The following is a 19,109-nucleotide window of genomic DNA, read 5'->3' on the forward strand; positions in this document are numbered from 1 at the left end:
AATCTTTACAGCAACCTTCCCTGCAACCCTAACGCTAATCCCTTCCCTATTATTAACCATTGTCTTTATACAAAAACTAACCTTAAATCTTCTATGTAATCCTCATATCAACTATGTAACCCTAACACTAATTTCCCATTTTACCCTCACATCGTGTTTCCCGTGACCCTAACACTCTTCCCCCTAAATTCCCAATAGTAATTCTCCATGTGATACAAACTCTCCCTGTAATCCAATCAATGGCCTTACCTACCCTCCCTGAATAACTAAAACAACCCTCCCCATAACCTTAACACTTACCCTCCCCAAATCCCTAACTAACCATTCCTGTATCCCTAACACTTACCCCCCCTGTTTAACTAAAACAACCCTCCCCATAACCCTAACCACTTATCCCCAAATCCCTAACTAACTATTATTGAAACCCTAACACTTACCCTCCCCGAATCCCTAACCAACCATTCCTGTAACCCTAACACTTACCCTCCCAGAATAACTTAAACAACCCTCCCCATAAACCAACCATTCCTGTAACCCTAACACTTACCCTCCCAGAATAACTTAAACAACCCTCCCCATAACCCTAACACTTACCCTCCCCGAATCCCTAACTAACCATTTTTGTAACCCCAACACCCTAAAACTTTTTCTCTAGGAATCCCTAAAACTTACCCTTCCCATAGCCCTAACCGTCTATGTTATTCCCCTGTTGGGTTTCCCATGTGAATTTGGTATTGAAATGGTAATTTTTAGTTTCTATCCTAACCCTTATTTTTGACAAGGTGACAAAATGAGAGCAGAAAAAGATACAGGGACCAAGCTTTGTCACCCTATAATGGACATGCCCCAAACAAGGATCTTCATGGCAGGATAATGAAGTAGCAGATTTTGAAATACTGAAATTATATTTGTAACCACATGAACTCAATTTTTCAAAATCTTCTTTATCCCTACCTATATTGTTGAATATTTCTGATTGGATGCGACAGATACTTAACAGACTGTCCAGTCAGAAGAAAGCTATCTGGTGATCCCTTTCAATGCAATTTGCAGCCTTGGCGGTGCAGGGAATGTGCAGGGATTTGGAAGGTCCAGCCATCCCTGTGAGTATTCCTCCTGCTAAATATATAGTTCTGTTCTGCCGGCCAAATTAGTTTTGGAAACGATTGTTCAGTTTCTGTAATTTTTTTATTTTTTTCTTCTTCTTACGCATGAAATGAGGCCTCCCCTGGGACAGCCAGGAGCCTGAGGTTGCTCCACCTGAATCTGTCTTGGGACGCGGCCCATGAAAAGGGGAAACAAAAAAACAACACGGAGCAGCCAAGAATATCAAACGGTGCCTCGGCGCTGCACGGCCGCGTACAGTCCACCCCACACCCTGTCTGCCTTCCAAGCTGGCAGCTGCCCTCACCTCCATACATTCATCAGGTACGTGGGCAGCTCAGAGGCTGCTGGGCAATATTTAGGGGGAGGGTGGGGTACAGGAAAAGGTCAGTTAACCCCTTTCAACCATAAAAATTTAGAAAGTGCTCATTGCTTAATAATCTCAGTATTTTAGTATTTTAAACTAATTTTATTTTTTATTTTATATCGCATCGCATTTAAATAAATAAAATTGCATGTGACAAAATTCATTTTTTGAAATATGTTTTTTTTAACTTTTAAGAAAAAGGTTAATTTATCCAAAAATGATTTTATTATGATTGCAAATTAAATCAATTCTAATTAAAAAAAAAAAAAAGCTGAATATTTGCATTTGTAACTAGCTACACGTAACTTACCCTTACACTTACATTAAAGCTGAACCTTCTGGACCGGTGCTTAGGTAATAAAGCTTTAGGTAGGGGGTCACAATTTTCCGCTGTTGTCCATTGAAGTAATGCTCAGCACTCTGTTACATACTTCTGATTCCTGCACTCTGCAGGTTACCTACACCTGACCCCAGTACTCTGTACATTACATACTTAAGACCCCTTCACTTTGCAGGTTGCATACTCCTGACACTGAACTATGTACATTACACATTCCTAATCCCTGTACTCTGTATGTTGCATGCACCTGACCTCAACACTTTGTGTGTTATAAAACACCTGACCCTTGCACTCTGTATATTACATACTTACTACTTCTTCACTTTGCGGGTTATATTCTCCTGACACTGCACTGTACTGTATATTACATACTGTGAATCCATGTACTATGTATGTTATATACACCTGACCTTTGCTGCCTGTACATTACATACTTACCACTCCTTCACTTTGTAGATTATTTACTCCCGATCCCTGCACTCTGTTCAGTACATACTTATGGCCCCTTCACTTTGTATGTTATATACTCCTAACACTGAACTATGAACCTTACACATTCCTAACCTTTGTGCTCTGTATGAAGCATACACCTGACCTCTGTACTTTGTGATTTACGTACACCTGACCCCTGCACTCTGTGCATTCTTTACACTGGCCCTATTTGCATTGCATACACCTGACCCCTGCACTCTGTGTATTCTATACACTGGCCCCTGGCCCTATGTGCATTGCATGCACCTGACCCCTGCACTCTGTGCATTCTATACATTAGCCCCTGGCCCTATGTGCATTACATACAATATACTCCTGATCCAACTATGCTCTGCAATTCATACACCTAACTCTGCATTTTGCTTTCTCCTAAACCCTGTATTCTGTACATCAATTACATACTCTGTATGTTACATATCCCTGACCCTCGCATTCTGCACATTATGTAACCCCTGCAATTTTACATCTGCATAACCGCACGGTCTTTGTATGTTGTGTACACCAGAATCCTGCATTCTAATTACACATGTAATAACTGTAGTACATGTAAAAACATGTAGTAACTCCTGACCCCACCAAATTGTACATTACATACATCTAACCCCCTTAGCTTGTATATTATATACTCATCATCCCTGTACTTTGTTTATTACATACACCTGACCTCTGCACTATTACATATACTGGACCCCTGATTGCTGTACATAACATACTGTACATCTAACCCCTGCACTCTGTACTTTACATACTCCTGACCCCTGCACTCTGTACTTTACATACTCCTGAGTCCATGGTTGTCCTAATTTATGGCATTTATGAATACTAGTACTGAAAGTAATGTTTTATATTTTCAAAACTGTAGCATTCAATAAATAAATGTCTAGTGATCTTGCCATGAAGGTTCATGCACTCTCTTAATTGAATTCCTGCATTGTTATCCTGTCATACATACACTTTTAAGGCAAATATGTTGCTTGCATATTTAAATTACACAGACATGGTCCATACCCCCCACCTTAGAGACAGAAAGAAAACAGGAACATAAAGCATGATTGGTCTAATCGACAAGTGTTTTTTTTTTTTTCACAGCCTTTCTTATATATTGGATTATCAAACTAAAAAGGCTGGGCGAAGGATGATTGCAAACTAAACACTTTTTAATAGGTAAATAATACAGGTGTATTGATCTACCCCAAAAGAGGGGCAATTTAGAAGGAAAGAGGAACAGCTTGGATCTGAAAGAGATATAGATCATTCAAATCTGGATTGGGGTATGATGGACCACTGGTGTCACCAACTGGAAACCTGAAAAATAGTAAAAAAAAAGTATTATAATAAAAAAAATAAAAAATAAAACTGAGATCTAAGGTCTACTTCTCCATGAGGTGATTGGTGGATGTTTTATAGAACTAATTTCTTTAGGCATACATACAATTAAATAAAGCTAAGAATTTATTGGTATGTTTTTGGAGCAGTTCTCCAGTTTTAGAAGGGTGCAGAAGCTCCCTATGTTCAGATGATCCCAGTCACCAGGAGTAGACCTAAAGGGAAATCTCTCCCATGAAGGCCAATGATCTTTGGTTAGGCTCAGGGCCCCATGATGAGAGCTCAGTGGAGAATCCCACCATGGTATACCATTGGCAATGCTAATTTGTCTTGCGTGTGTGCTGGATATTAGTTGTGTTTATGCAGATTTATCTGTTTTGCAAGCATTTTCCCAGTCCTACCAACTACAATTAACAATCATTACTTTATAACATACAATCTTCATAGGAATTCTCACTTTCCAGATTGATGTCCACCCATCAAGACACTTTAAGATTTGAATTCCACCTACCAAGAGACAGTCCACTGTTTGCCTATGGGCCTTTAATTGGAGGACCAAGGCATTGTGCTGAGATGTTTTCAGGAAGGTATGTACAACATCTTGGTGGCCCCATCCAGGAGCCATGTCATTGGAACTAAAATAAGATACATTAAACACGTAAAGATTCAATTAAATATTGAATAAAGAAGAAATCAGTGAGGGTAAATATAGGCAGAATAAACATTTCTTCAAACTTTATTTACAATGGCTTTACATTTCAATAAAATAATATTTTTTGTCTAATAACTTTTCCAGTTTTCTTTTTATTTCAAAACATTTTTTGTTAATGCATATTCAAGTGCTAGCTTGACCCCCCAAAATCAGGCTTTAGCCGCTTTGACAGGTTGAAATACTAAAAGTCCGTCTGTTTCGATGGAGCTTAACAAATGGCACCGTGCTGACATCACGACCACAAAAATAATCATCGAGGGCCTGAAATTTCCTCCTCCCTTCCCAATGCCATATTCATCGCCACCAGTTTTTATTAATATAATTTATCCCAGAACTTTTGTGGGGTTACAAAATCGTTTGGCTGCATATGACCCCGCTCCCTCCCACAATGTCGATCTTGTGAAACCAGAGCCCAGTCTTCCCCAGGCAATCCACCAAAGATGAAACTCAATCTGGCCTTGGACTTCTGTGAAAATTAAACCTTTTTAGAGGATTATGTATAAATGCAATAGGTTTTCTGCTCACCTACCCGATGACAGATCCTCTCTTTCCTGCAATTTCCAGCACGCTATTATTACACCACCTGCGTACCTGATTAACTTGTCCCGTGTATGAGACGTTAACTCTCTTTGGTCCGGCGGTGAAAGCTTTTCCCAAAAGAGAAGGACAGTCTGCCCACTACAAGTAAACTTTCACTATATCATGCTTAAATCTTCCAAGCTGCAAATAATAAAAAGACCAAAAAAAAAATTAAATAAATATATGTATGTGTGTACCTTTTCTAAAATAAATATATATTGATCTTAACTATGTAAAAAATAATTGATTTTATGTGATACCTAATTAAAGTAGTATATAATTCATTAAGTTTTTGTAAACATACTTTCATTATTTTTATGAATCGTTTTTCTTTCTACATTTTTCTTTCTACTATTTTCTTTCCACATTTGTAGATTTCCCATTAATGATAACAATATACCCTGTCTATGTAAAGTGTGCATAGATAATAAAATGCATTTTTTATTGGAAGTGCAATGGATGGAATGGCAATGCATTACCACAAGTGGGAGACAGGAACGAAGTGTTGTCACCCTTTAAAATGGAGCTATACTTATTGATGGGTGGTGAACTTCTGCCATAATCAGTGAGTAGACACAGCATACGTGCTGATTATGGCATATACTTACCCATGAGTAGTTTCCCTGCAGTGCTGACCAGGGGTGCTATCACTGCATCCTCGGAGGGCGCCATCTTTGCCACCAGCTCCACAGCCATTATAGGGGTTTAACTCTACTTCAACCATTAAATGCCTGATAGCCACAAAAATTGGGCAAAAGTGCTAGGGTTAGGAGAATGTTTTTTTTTCCAAGTTTGCCAAACTCTGTGTTCTATTGAAGCCCTGGCTACCATCCCTTACCCACTGCTTTGATAAAAGCAAAGGGGTTAGCAGGAAAAACTTCAGTTAGGTGTTGATTTTTAAGACATTGAGTATTGATGGAATGGATCATGATAACTTGGCATGAACTGGCATCAGCCAATGGGACCACTGCCCATCATGTGCTTTAACAATGGATAATATCGATTGAAAAGGTAATCATTGGTAAAAGTTGTTTGGCCATGCCAATTTTTTTTAAGTCTATCTGCTTTTTTCCTTATGAGTGAATGGAAACAGAGAATGGTGGGTCCAAACCAGTCCTACCACAAGGTTCAACTTAACCCTTATACCTAAAAAAAATTAAATTAAAATAATAAAAAAACATTCACAAATATGGATGACATTAGAATCCAAATTTAAGCAAAATGATTGCTTTTTCATTGTGGACAGAATAGAGAAAGAACCTCTTAACCTCTTAATTTTGATCTGGAGGTGATAGGAAATTAAAAGGACAAAACTAAAAACTTTAAAAGAAAAAAAATCTGGTCTTTGGTAAACTGGTTTTGGGATATTGTTAGAACCCTTAGAAATGTACCTCATGGACGATAATTTAAAGCCACATGTCCTCCATCCATGGAGCATTTAGTCTTGGCTGCCTCATCCTTTGGGCACTTTTCATCAGCATCTATTGCTTAGAATCCAGTTCACTGTCTCAGCTCTTTCTTCTTCATTGTCCACAATCCTGATCCAGTATTCCCTTTATACCCTCAGGTGTCCTGTCTATCAGCAGGTGTTTGTAGTTATCCTAATTGACTGAGCTCTTTTTTTTAAAGGTCACTTGCCAATCACCCATCATAAAGTACTATAGACTGTGCCTTTTCCTTCCATTGTGTGTGTTCACTTGTTGGTGATTCTGAGCATTGAAGACCATTCCAGCAAGTCAGCACAGATCTACATTTATCCAGAATCTTCATACTGTATGTACCCCTCCATATTTTATCTCAATTCCGTAATCAGGAATCAATGATTTAAAATAATTATTTAATACATTTCTATTGAGCATTTATTTCCCTCATACAAGTAGGTAAGAGTGGGTTCTCCAGTAGACTGGATTGCAGCAGTGAGGAGCATCCAAGCTGTTACTCTTGATGGTAATAGGAATATGACTACACCACATATGTATGGATGCTGCATAATAGAACTTATTTCATATGTTGCATTTAATTCCTTGTACTGAATAGTAATACTTCCTTTGCACCCTAAAACTACTTTTTGGCATTTTTTTCTTATTCACCTTTTAAGAATGTCTTCTCAGCACCTTTGTAACTGTATGCATTCCGCATGTTTTGCCTTGATGTGTAGGAAATGTTGTCAACCCAGTTTTAATCACAGCTTGTGCCATTTTCCTTTCTGCAAATCAACGATCCTCAAGCTTAACCCATAGGCTGGCCAAAATAGGCCGGTTCCCCCAGGAAGCATTTCACTGATAAGAAAACCCTGTTCTTGGTCATTTCAAGCCAGAGGAAGCCACACTATGTAGAATTGCAGCAAGTGCCACACACTAGAAAGCTAAGTTTTAGCACCCAAGTATCTTAGGCTCTGTCATATGGAAGAATGCTTCAAAATGGTGCCATTTTGCTCCTACGTAACAAAGTCGAGAGGCTTTTATTATTTACTAAACATCAACCATGAGGGCTTTATTTTTAAATGAAAATTTAGGCTAAAAGGTGTTTTGGATCACACGTACATGAATAGTTGGATTTGCTTTATTTGCTCTCTCTGACTACCTACGTTGGTGCAAGTCTTACTTCTACTACTGAAGGAAGGAAATATTTACTTCTACTCATCTCCAAGACTATTCCACTTATTCTGGCTCCCCAACTGTCTGAAATCTGGCCCTTTGTTGGATAAATTTGTGGACTGGTTGAATCACATTACAACTCCTCATCTCCAAAATCCAGGGGTGCTTTTGGGGTGTCAGGAAAGTTAAGCTCGCCTTTTTAATCTTCCAAATTTTCCAAAGACAGCCAAATACCCCCACCATTTTTGGAGGTCTTTTTTGCCTGCCCTTTCATGTTTACATTTTTCTTTATTGCCATAGTGAAAATTTTATGTGCCTAAAGCAGCTCCTATTAGCCCAATGTCCACCCACCTGTGAAAATAAGCATGTTTTAGTTGTATGTTTTATCAAATAAAATCTCCCTATAAGAGGTTTGCATTTGTTTCTGATTCTTGCATCACCACGCGGAGGGTTCTGGGAGCTGTATGTGAAGCTTCAGGCTCACGCAAGTGTCTCAGCTGGAACAAATTAATCTATTATTTTGGTTTCTTTTAACCCCGGTGAACTGTGTTTTGGCTACAGGCTCTTACTACCTGCTGCTTCTAATAATGTCAGGTGTGAAAAATATTTTTTTCTTCCAAATAAATACTTTGTCTGTTTGTGTTTCTTGCTAAACCGAAGCCCTCCGTGGCAGCTCCGAGTGACAGCTGAAACCCAAAAGGGACCATTTACTGGGATTTGTTCGAGACCTGGGGACATTGGAGCTGATGGAAAGTGGCAGACGTCGCTAGTAGCGGTTCCCCAAACTGCATATGTCACAGTGCGTTCATAGCATAATATTTACCAGCAGTGGTTTACAATTTAATGCCAGGATTTATTTACTGCCACTGGGAAAGCAAACTCAGCAGAGTGCCTGCCTATATGTCTGACATTTACATAGATAGAGTGGGGTGGTCACCATATAAAGTCACAGAAAATTGGCTGGGTTCTTTATGGAATAAAAATATATTAAAAATTCCAACTAAAAAGCTGTTCCTCATCAAAATATCAAACACTAAGTAATTTTAAGGGGGTTAATTTTTTGCAGTGCTTGGTTTTAGGTGCCTTGCTTCCAGTTAGTGGATAGGTAGATAGATAGATGGATAGATAGATATATAGATGGATAGATAGATAGATAGATAGATAGATATATAGATATATAGATGGATAGATAGATAGATAGTTGGAAAGATATAAAAGATCAATAGATCTACTGGTATGTTCAGAAGTCCCATCATTCCAGCCTGGCCAGTCAAGTTGTCCATGACTGGTGGAGTTTACATGAAGTGAGCTGAATGATGGCTGCTCATGGCATCGCTGGAACTTGGAAAAAGTTGGATATTGGTTTTGGAATATTTAAAAAACTACACATATGAAGATAGAGACATGCCTTAAACAAAATTTATATCAAGGTTTCTTCCTTGATAAACGTTCTGCATACTGGCTATGGGATAGAAATGCTCCATGTATTAGATTGACGGATCCCATCATCAATAGCAACTGGGGGAAAGCACCAGTCAACTCCAGCTAAATGCCAAGGAGCCACTTAAATAAAGGACCTGACTGGTCACAATTTTTGAATATTAAGTTTAGTTCCACTTCGATAGGTGCCAAGAGGTCCCCTGGCTCCTTGGGGATCTTTGCAATACCTCTGAACAGATGGATCAACGGATAAATAGATATCTCAGATGGCTCAGGAGTTAGCACTCTTGTCTTTGCAGCGCTAAATCCCAGGTTCGACTCCCAGCCAGGGCACTATCTGCGTGAAGTTTGCTGGTTTTCACTGTGTCTATTTGGGTTTTCTCCATGTACTCCAGTTTCCTTCCACATTCCAAAAACATCCAGTTAGGTTAATTGACTTCCCCCAAAAAACTGACTACATTAATGACAAATGACCATGGTAGGGACATTAGATTGTGAGCCCCTCTGAGGGGCAGTTAGTGTCACGACTATGGACCTTGTGCAGCACTGCGTAATATGATGGCTGTATAAAAATGATTGATAGATAGATAGACTTATACTTACTCTATACTTCATTTATCAAAAGATTTGAAACAAAAAGTCTCTGTAGCCGAGAAGCACCATGTCCTTTGTTTTCCAACCTGCACTGAAAAATTTAAAAAGAACAGCTGAAACCCAATGGGTTCTTAGAAGCAGCGGAGACACTTTGACTTCTCGTTTTTCGTACATGAGACGCAATGACGCCAGGCCTAGCTATGCACAGATCCCTGGCTTCCAATGGACCCGTACATCTCATGTCAACCACAAGCTCCAGCGCTGACACCGAGGTTAATATTGTGGGAAAACTAATATTATTTTTCTGAATAACAAGAAGCTGTCTGCTCCAAACGCTCCTGAGCATACATTTTTCCCTTGTCATTAAAGTAGCTAAATGCCGAGCAGTTCGGAGATTTGCATAACTTGGCCTGTAGAAAAACATGGGTATGGAATTGCCGATAATTGCAAAATTTCAGCCACATTGGGCTAGGGTCAGAGGGGAAATGTAAAGTCTGTATACCATCTGTGAAAGGGTCAGCCGAAACTTGTTATTGCCGGAGCCTTGTCACAGGCAATATATATCAGCTGAGTCGAATGGATGATACCGTGATGTCATATGTACAAAATAGAATCTCTGCTTTCCAGAACGCTCCACAAGGAGGGATATGCTGCTAATACATATTGTGAGACATTTAATCCTTCTTCTAGTTCAGAGAACTTGTCATAAAATCTTCTTGTGTGTTAAAAATCATGAGTGACCACCATAGGAACTCATTGTGATCCAGATAGGGCCACAGAAACAGGCTGAAATCTGAAGCACCATACTGGAGTTATTTATGGCCATCTTCAATAACTTTAAAGACCGGCATGAAAAAATATTCAATTTATTTTTCAGAAGCAATTTCACAAATGCTCCAGTTTATTATAGCTCCAACCTGGTGACATTGCCTGGCAAAGTCTGCCGCACACAGGAGGAAACATATCCTTGGTCTACTTTCCACCTCAGGTCAAAAAGTAGGGGGTTGTAGACGGAGCTGATCTGTATCAGACATTTGACTACATACAAAAATTGCACATTAATCAGGATTTATATGGCCAGGGTTAAAGAGATGAAGCCATCCACTCTACGCCAGACCCACGTAACCCCAACCTTAACCCAACCACCGCATTACTTTGTCTTAAAACAACACATGGGGTGCATCTTGAGGATAACCCTGCCAAACCTTAACACAACTATAGCTTTATTTACCAGAAAACAAGTAAAATCTTTTACATCCAGGTGCAGTTAATAGATTTTGAAGGTGCATGAACCTTGCTCCATGAACTCCAAGGTCCATGAACTCCTGTTCCCAAAAAGGCCCCCAGCTGCTACCACACCACCTCCGGGACAGTTAACTGGTATCTACAGCTCACTCTGGGGGTTACAACAACTCTTTGTCACGTGAGGCTCCACTTATACAGGAACCACATACCCCAATGAGTTCCCACCGCTTGTATAAATTAAACCCCCTTTCATGTACCTACAAAACCGCCAAGCTGCCATGACAATGCCCACCCAAATTTCTCCAAGCTCAAAGGAAGAGAAGGTGGAAAAACTTCCTTCTCCAATTTCAGTTGTGCACTGACCTTTTCCACCCCCAACCTTGACCTCTCCTTACTTCACCAGCAGGCCTATCACCCCTATCTTTAATCCCACCCCTCTTACCATTTTAACCCTTCCTTGACCATGCCTTCCCTTTTCACCTTATCATGTGGCCCTCCACTTATTCTTTCTTTTCTGCCCTGGGCTTACTTGACTGAGGCATCTCTAAACGGCATCTCAGGGTTTGCACTAGTTCATGATTAGGATAATGCCTGAACAGCGATGGTGCTGTATACAGAGATGTATTGTAAGGGTACTGTAATTTCTGTGAGAGCAATAAATATCTGGAACACATTACTTAGCATGCATACCTAATATGAAAAACACTTTTGGTAGGTAAATTGCTCATTCATTGGTACAATTACATATGTTGGGCCTAAGAGAAACAATTTGGGGTAAAAATTGGCATTTTTGGTCCAAAATAGGGACCTTCCAATGAAAAGAACAGTTTGTGAAGTAGACTTGTAGGTCACTTTCCCAAGCTATTGGTGCTAATAGTTTGCAGATTATTAACCTCCTGACCCTTCCAGAGATCTCAAACATTGCCATGCCTCATCTGTGCCCTGACAGATACAAATTGATATATTGTCCACCATTAGAGTTCAAAACCGTGTTATTTTTGACTTCTTATTTCTAGAATATCTCTAATACAAAAGTTAGGCAATCTCCATGTTTCAATTAGTTGGCTTCATTGCACCAGCGGCAATCTCCAGTTATGGTCCAATGAGTTGGAGACTCCTTTAGAACTGCATCATCTGGAAGGCACGTGGTCTCCTTCTTTCATTAGATTTTTTCATTTTCCTTGTTTCACATACCAGAGAGTATGGTTTGATCATATCTTGGAAAATATATGTGGCTTCTGTTTCTATTGTCATAAAAAACTGGTAGTTTTTATCCTCCAACTAAAATATTTTGGTAAACCATACTCATATGGGTAAACTGGTCTATCTTCCTAGAAGCTAAAAGCCCCATCAGACCTTCAATGTTGTTGACCAAGGTACTCACTGGCAATGGAGCTCATATCATAGAATATGTTTTAGTGATGTAATTGACCATACCGAGGTGTGACAAGAAATAGGTTCAGCACGTCTTGTCTGGATCTAGATTCACTTTCATAGTGCAAAATATTCACTTTATTAAACATTGTATACCTCCCGTCTCTGATTTGTAGGCACCATGCCATTTTCAAGTTCATTTGTCCCCTTTTCCTCCTCATTTGTCCCATTTTGGGTAGACATAGACACCTCTAAAAAATGTATTATTTATCTAATAGTGTTATTTTTCAGTAAACCTTTATCGAGTCTCTAAATAATTCCATTTGAAAAGTTGGAGGATACGCCATTCATTGGTGTGGTTGGCATGCTATTTTTTATTGGCCTATCACATTTTAAAATCCTTTTTCACCGTGTGACTTTTTTCCTTGCTTTTATCTACCACTACTATAAGATGGATCAAAATGTTAGGGCTTTGCAGCTTCGAAGACGAGTATCAACTATTGTGTGTTCCTGCAGTAGATTCTGCTAGATATTTGCTATAGATGTGAAGATCCCACATGGATGGAGCCGTCCAAAGTGTTATTACTCTTTAACTTCTTGCACTTTATTTGGGTGATTCATTGGCATTCAGCTGGAGTTGACTGGAGTTTCCCCCGAGTTGCTGTCTAATACATGGGGCATCGAATAGCAAGTATGCAAAATGTTTATCAAGCAGAATCCTTTTGTTAAATCTTCACCTTCATTCATTTATTTATTTTAAATATCAAAATGCCAATAGAATAACTGACTGTCTCTATGTTCCAGCATTGCCATGTGCAGTCACCATTCACTTTTTGTGAACTCCACCAGTCAGGGACAAACAAGCACTACATTTGCATATTACATAAAAAATATATCTGATGCTAGTTCCATTTTGACCTCTTTCTCAAAGACTTTCCCAATTACGTGGCTATTCTAAGATAATAGTTATTTACATTGGTAAATGGAGGGTAATATATTATATGGAATGATGAGTTTAAATACCATTTTTTTTCCTTGTTGATAGTTTATTTTTTTACATGTGCCTACTCGCGGTATTTTGCATAGCAGTTGTAGGAAAAATGGCACGGACTGTATAATTTAAAGCTTATTAAATGGAAAAGCAAACTTTGGGGTACCTGTAGTGAAGGGTTAGGCGACAAATTAGAACTTTACTTTTTTCTGCAAACAGTTGGGGCCAAACTTTCCAGACTAATAAGCAATGAGTCATCTACATTACTATTAATATAATGTAGACGCGTCTGTGTCATCTTTCCGTTGTGCCCTCTCCACACGTGTGCACTACGAAGAAGGAAATACGGTTTTGCTCCAGGGGTGTCTAAAAATATAAGCTGTGAACTCCTTCCCATGGACCTGTTCCTGCAAGAATATCATCGTATAGAATAATAATGATAATAATAATATTGCTGTAGATGATGTCATATGAATCTGACACTAGAAACTGGTGGAAGATGACAAGGGTTACGGAATTAGCACACTTGAAGCAATCTATCTATCTATCTATCTATCTATCTATCTATCTATCTTTCTATCTTTCTATCTATAAATCTATCTAAATTATTCTAGCTATCATTTTTAAAGTTTAAAATTTTAAATTTTTCAAATAAATTTTTTTAAGCAAATGTGCCTATCGTGGCCCATTATAGTATTTGTATGTCTATCTTATATCTAGTTATGAATTTATTAAAAACTTTATAATAAAGAATCTAAATGTTAAAATCCCCCTCATAATGACTGACAGCTCTTCTGGTTCTCATACAAGCAGCATATAAATTTAGATATGTGGGAAGGCCTGCGACTAAATTTCGCCCAGGCCTTTGTGAACATGCTGGTCTCTTTGACCTGTCAGCAGAAGCTGTTAGACAAGATTTTCTAATTGTTCCAGAATGAGCGACTCCGTCTGTTTGCTCAGAGCAATAGTGGAATTATTTCAGTTTTCTTAGAAAATGTCTTAACTTCTGATCCAATAATTGGTGACCTGTAAGGGAGAGGGGGAGCACGGTGGATGTGACAAAATAATACGCAGAGCAAAGGACTTTGCTAAGTAAACATAACTTATTACTAGGCCAGGCCGCCTGAAGGTAGTAAATTATTGGAAATATCCTTATATCTGGACAAGCTGTCAAATGCTGCCCTTTGATATGCTATTTTCTTGTAACACTGGTGTTATGGGAATTACAAACACTGGCCTTGATTTAAATACAATTTTCTATGCTAATATATGTACACATCTCTGCCCCTGGGGGCTTTTTCTAAAAGGCAGGGCAAAGAGCAAAAAAGAGGGGCAAGGTGCAGAAATTCAGAGCAACCAATCAGATTTTATATTTCATGGGCCAGATTAGTTATAAACATAAAATTAATTTTAGGAGTTAATTTATTAAAGTGTAGACTATATTACAAGATATATCAGTAATAGTATGAGGCACCTTTTACCTCTTCCAAATTTGTTCACCGATAAGTGCAGCCCAGAGTTAAATTTTATTTATAGCAGGAGCCTAGTAAGCTCCATATATGCTTTGGATTTTCCATCAGCCTGGCTATAATTGGTCATGTCCTGGCTATAATTTTTTCTGTTCCTGGCCACCTAAACACATTTGTGTGTTCCAGTTTCTTCTGTTGCATTCTTTATCATTTGAAATATATAAAAAAAAACATCATCAGGGATGGCAGGATTCCTTCAAGGGTTCAAGGTGCTTCAAGAGGCTCAGCAGTTGTGAGACCCAAGAACTTAGCAAAAAGAATTAACCAATAAAGTTCCCAGTAGAAGGGGATATATGTGCAGTTGTGGGAGAATATAAGAAGATCATCCATTGACCAAATGGGAACATGGACCTCTCAGAAGGAAGTTACATTAAAGGTGTGCCATAATGGGCTACTGTGACCTGTCGATGGGTTTGGGTAGATGTACCAAGCACAAAGGAAAATGTATTTCAGTAACTTTAATGTATGTTCCTTATTTATTGCTAAGACTTGGAGGGTGAGGCATGGGCATTGAACTTACAAAATGGGCCAAATCAGTTACAGTCTTAGGCATGTAAATGGAGAAGAGCCTCAGTAAACTCAACAAATGAAATATACCTTCTCCCACCATTATTATTATTACATAGTATTTTTATAGCACCATCATATTGCACAGCAATGTACAAAGTCGATAGTCGTGTCACTAACTGTCCCTCAAAGGAGCTCACAATCTAATGTCCCATTAATGTCCCAAAGCCACACAGACACAGGGAGAACCTGCAAACTCCATGCAGATAGTGTTCTGGCCAAGATTCAAACCTGGGACCTAGTGCTGCAAAGGCAAGAGTACTACCACTGAGCCACCATGGGCATTTATAGTTGGAAACCTTTAGTTGGACTTACTATGCGTCATCACCAGCCAGGGTTTGGTGAAGACCACATTCAACTCCAGCTAAAAAACAAGGAACCATGCTACTATCAACTGAAAATCATTTTACAACACTACTTATTGTTTTCTCTTCTCCTTCAGACAACCACAGGTCAACAAGCTAACCACATCTGATCCTCCTCATTCCTTTATTCAGTAACATTTGAGGGCATATTGAAATTATTTATCTGTGATCCCTAAAGTCCCCTGAAGAAGCCAATAAGGGCTAAACGCGTCAGACCAGCCATCACATTATGGTTACCAAAGCACTCTGAACTATAGGATCATTAGTGTATAGATTATTAGTGCCCAACCTAATCTGCCCTCCCACCATTTGTGGGGGAGGCTGGGACAAAACTGCCAGTGATTCCATCATATTTGTACATTCTATGTTTTACCTGTATGTTAAATGACTTCAATATAACCTACATACAATATATATCTACTTATTTCCAAAAAAAACCCTGCTTTCTGTTCTCTTTTCTTTTTGCTACCTACTGTACTACTGGGGTTGGCAACACCAAATACTTATATTGATATCATTTGTGGCTGGATAACTCCCAAACCTATCGATTTTTCCATTTTACAACATTAGCTTGTTACTTCCATTGAATAAAATGTATATTGTTGTTTAGGCACACTTGTTGGAATGTGTGGTAACCACTACGGTACTCGCCATAATAAATATTATCAACATTGACTGGGAAACAAGAAACAACATTGATCCACATAGTTGCTTCTTGTGCTTAAGTAACATTGATGGTTAGTGATGGCCTGGTTGACATTCATCCATGTATGGTAACCACCATAAGACTGACAGATCTCATAACCGACATTCACTGGGTGGAAGCTCCAGTCAACTCCAGCTGAATGCCAAGGAACCACGCTGGTTCTGCAAATTGAATAATTTTACATTGCAATCTTTTTGCTTCCATTGATTAAGAAACATTGGTTTAGAGCACTTGTTGGACATTCATCCATGTGTGGTAACCACCATGAAGCTGACGGATCTCATCACCAACAGCGACTGGGTGGAGGCTCCAGTCAACCCCAGCTGAATGCCAAGGAACCACCCAAAATAGAGGGCAAGGTGTTCACACCATGACACTTTTACTGTTAAAACCCAGAGAAATAACACTTTGGGCAGCACCATCTGCAGCCAACACAAATGTGTTAAAAATATCTGTACAAACACGGCTAATGACATTCTAGAACCTAACATGGAACTCCACAGAACTTGTAAGTGCTACTACAACTGGGGATCATTTTACACCATTCAGCTCGTTCTCCTCCACTGATGGAAACACGCTGATTGTTTATATTGGTCCAGTGCACTTGTTGGACCTTCATATTTCGCAACCTCCTGAACCTTTTTTAATCCGCTCGGCGGGGGCACAAAGTGCTGCTCGGGCTCTCGCTTAATGAAACACCAGTTTAATTGTATAACTACTGAGTCAGCACTTTGCTGTTGCTATAGGAACTCTGCAACATTTTGACGTTTTTTTCTTCTCTTTTGCAGGAAACCACACAAATAGCAAAATTTATATGATTTTTCCAAGGGCATTTTTGGCCCAACGCAAGCCTAACCTGATTCATTGGCCATCAGCCTCAGCAGGGGTGTGTACGAGGCTCGCGTGTAATAAAACTCAAATGTAACGGCCCTTGCTTGTTTACCTTGGCCAGTCCGGACACCTAAATCCTATTTATACTATGATTGTAACCTGTGAATTGCTTGAATCCAGCTGAGGAAAGATAAATAGACTTCAGCAAACAGGAGATACCTTATTATAGCAAGAAAAGGGCTTGATTTGTAGTTTGGGATTAGGGAATAGTGTCTTGTGGGTCAGAAAAAAAAAGGGGCACTTCCATCAAATTCGGGATGGAACACTCTTTAGAATGCAGTCCCCAAAGGTCACCTTGGAGCAAGGTATAGCCAGATATTGTCAACATCAGATCTGAATGTCTGCACATCCGAGGAGCCCCGCTATCTATTTCCACGCCATTAAACTCCACCACATGCTGTACCCTTTACCAGTCCCGGCATAAGCCTGAAGAAAACTGAACACTTGCCTATTGATCCTATATCACAGCACCCTGCACCATGCAGACCACTCGAGGTAACTTGCACATGTGCCATTGAGCCTCAATGATCGAGAGAATCGAAATCCAATTACTAAAAATACCAGGTCAGGGAGGAAACGGCTGAATGATGTACCCATCACCCATAATAAAGTGTGGGTTCTATCTGACTTTCTGCAGTTTCTAATGTACATCATGAGAAGTTCACAGTGTGCAGTGGAATCAAAGTAAGCACCAGTTCAGAAGAGGATCTGGTACAACAATGTCCATGGGGTGTATCTACTTTAAAAATGTTTTTATCCAAGAATTACCTTTTATCCTAAATGTTCACAATTTTTACTCTGGATTTTATTAGAAAAGGTATGAATGAGATTTCTAATTGAATCCAATAGTAATGTGTACATGTTGGGTAAAAGTTGAGTGAATATTGGTTAAAAACATAGATAAACAGACCCCTATACCCCATAGGTTTTTAAAATAATGTTTAAAGCATTTATATAAATCTCTGGCCCTCAATGGGGTACAAGAGAATAAACCTTTTAAGTCATGACTTACACACGTTTAGTATTCCCTCCCTGCCCCCATGTGACAGCATTGGATGTTAAAGCAGCCAATCACCAAAGAACAGAGCAGCCACATGGCAAGGAAGAAAGTTACTTCCATGCTCTTCCATACCCCAATCAATGTACGAGCAGTCTTCCAAGCCTCCAGTCGTCAAAGCAAACAGTGGGGCAACAATGGTATGAGCAAAAAAAGATGGTGGTGCCAGCTGGTTGTTCCACAAGCAAGGAAAGAATCCAGGAAGATAAAGGACTGAATTTGATTGTAAAGGGATCGAGGGCTCTGCTGCTGCATTTTTTTTATAATGAAAGTTCTGCTTAAACATAAGTTTAGTTTGGATTACTACTTTAAGAGGAATCTTGCAGAGAAGAAGCATGGACTGCTTGCCTCTACGCACCACGGCCGTCATGCTGATCCAGTACAATATTAGGAGTTTACAATCCACATTTTTTTTCCTGATCTGTGAGTCAAGACGAATAAGTTAATTTGTATATTTAACACATTTTAATACCTAAAATACCTTCAACATTTTATTTATTGGACCATTTGGAAACTTTTTTTTCTCAGCAAATAAAATAATGCAAATCTAATCCAAAAAGAAATCTACAAAAAAACAGAGGCGTTCTACCGAATAATATTGGACATTGTTGGACTTGTGAACATAAGCCTTGATTCTGGATTTCGAGGAAACCAAGTTCGGTGAATGTGACACTGCCTGATGTACATAAAATATATTTTACAACGCAATTCCCCCTCATGTGGCTCTTTTTCTAATATTTATTTTTCCTAGTACACTATTGTGCTTGGATTTGTCTCGGACAGTGCTGGATACCGCTATGCGATTTCTCCAGAGACGATTCTTTTCGTAGCGT

General features: G+C 39.1%; 1 long non-coding RNA gene across 2 annotated transcripts in view; it reads right to left on the reverse strand.

Moving 5' to 3' along the window:
• Positions 1 to 3,453: 3,453 nt before the first annotated feature.
• LOC140327644 (uncharacterized) overlaps positions 3,454 to 19,109 on the reverse strand; it is a 35,723-nt gene continuing 20,067 nt past the window's right edge. Inside the window, exons 2-4 of one of the 2 annotated variants that reach the window (XR_011920058.1) lie at positions 4,933 to 5,061; positions 4,141 to 4,264; positions 3,454 to 3,608 (exon numbers count right to left, since the gene is read on the reverse strand). This is a non-coding gene — a long non-coding RNA (uncharacterized lncRNA). Of the gene's footprint in view, positions 3,609 to 4,140; positions 4,265 to 4,866; positions 5,062 to 19,109 lie in introns of both variants that reach the window. The other variant, XR_011920057.1, reaches the window with a different exon arrangement.

Source organism: Pyxicephalus adspersus, chromosome 3, assembly GCF_032062135.1.
Source record: "Pyxicephalus adspersus chromosome 3, UCB_Pads_2.0, whole genome shotgun sequence".
NCBI classification, from domain to species: domain Eukaryota; kingdom Metazoa; phylum Chordata; class Amphibia; order Anura; family Pyxicephalidae; genus Pyxicephalus; species Pyxicephalus adspersus.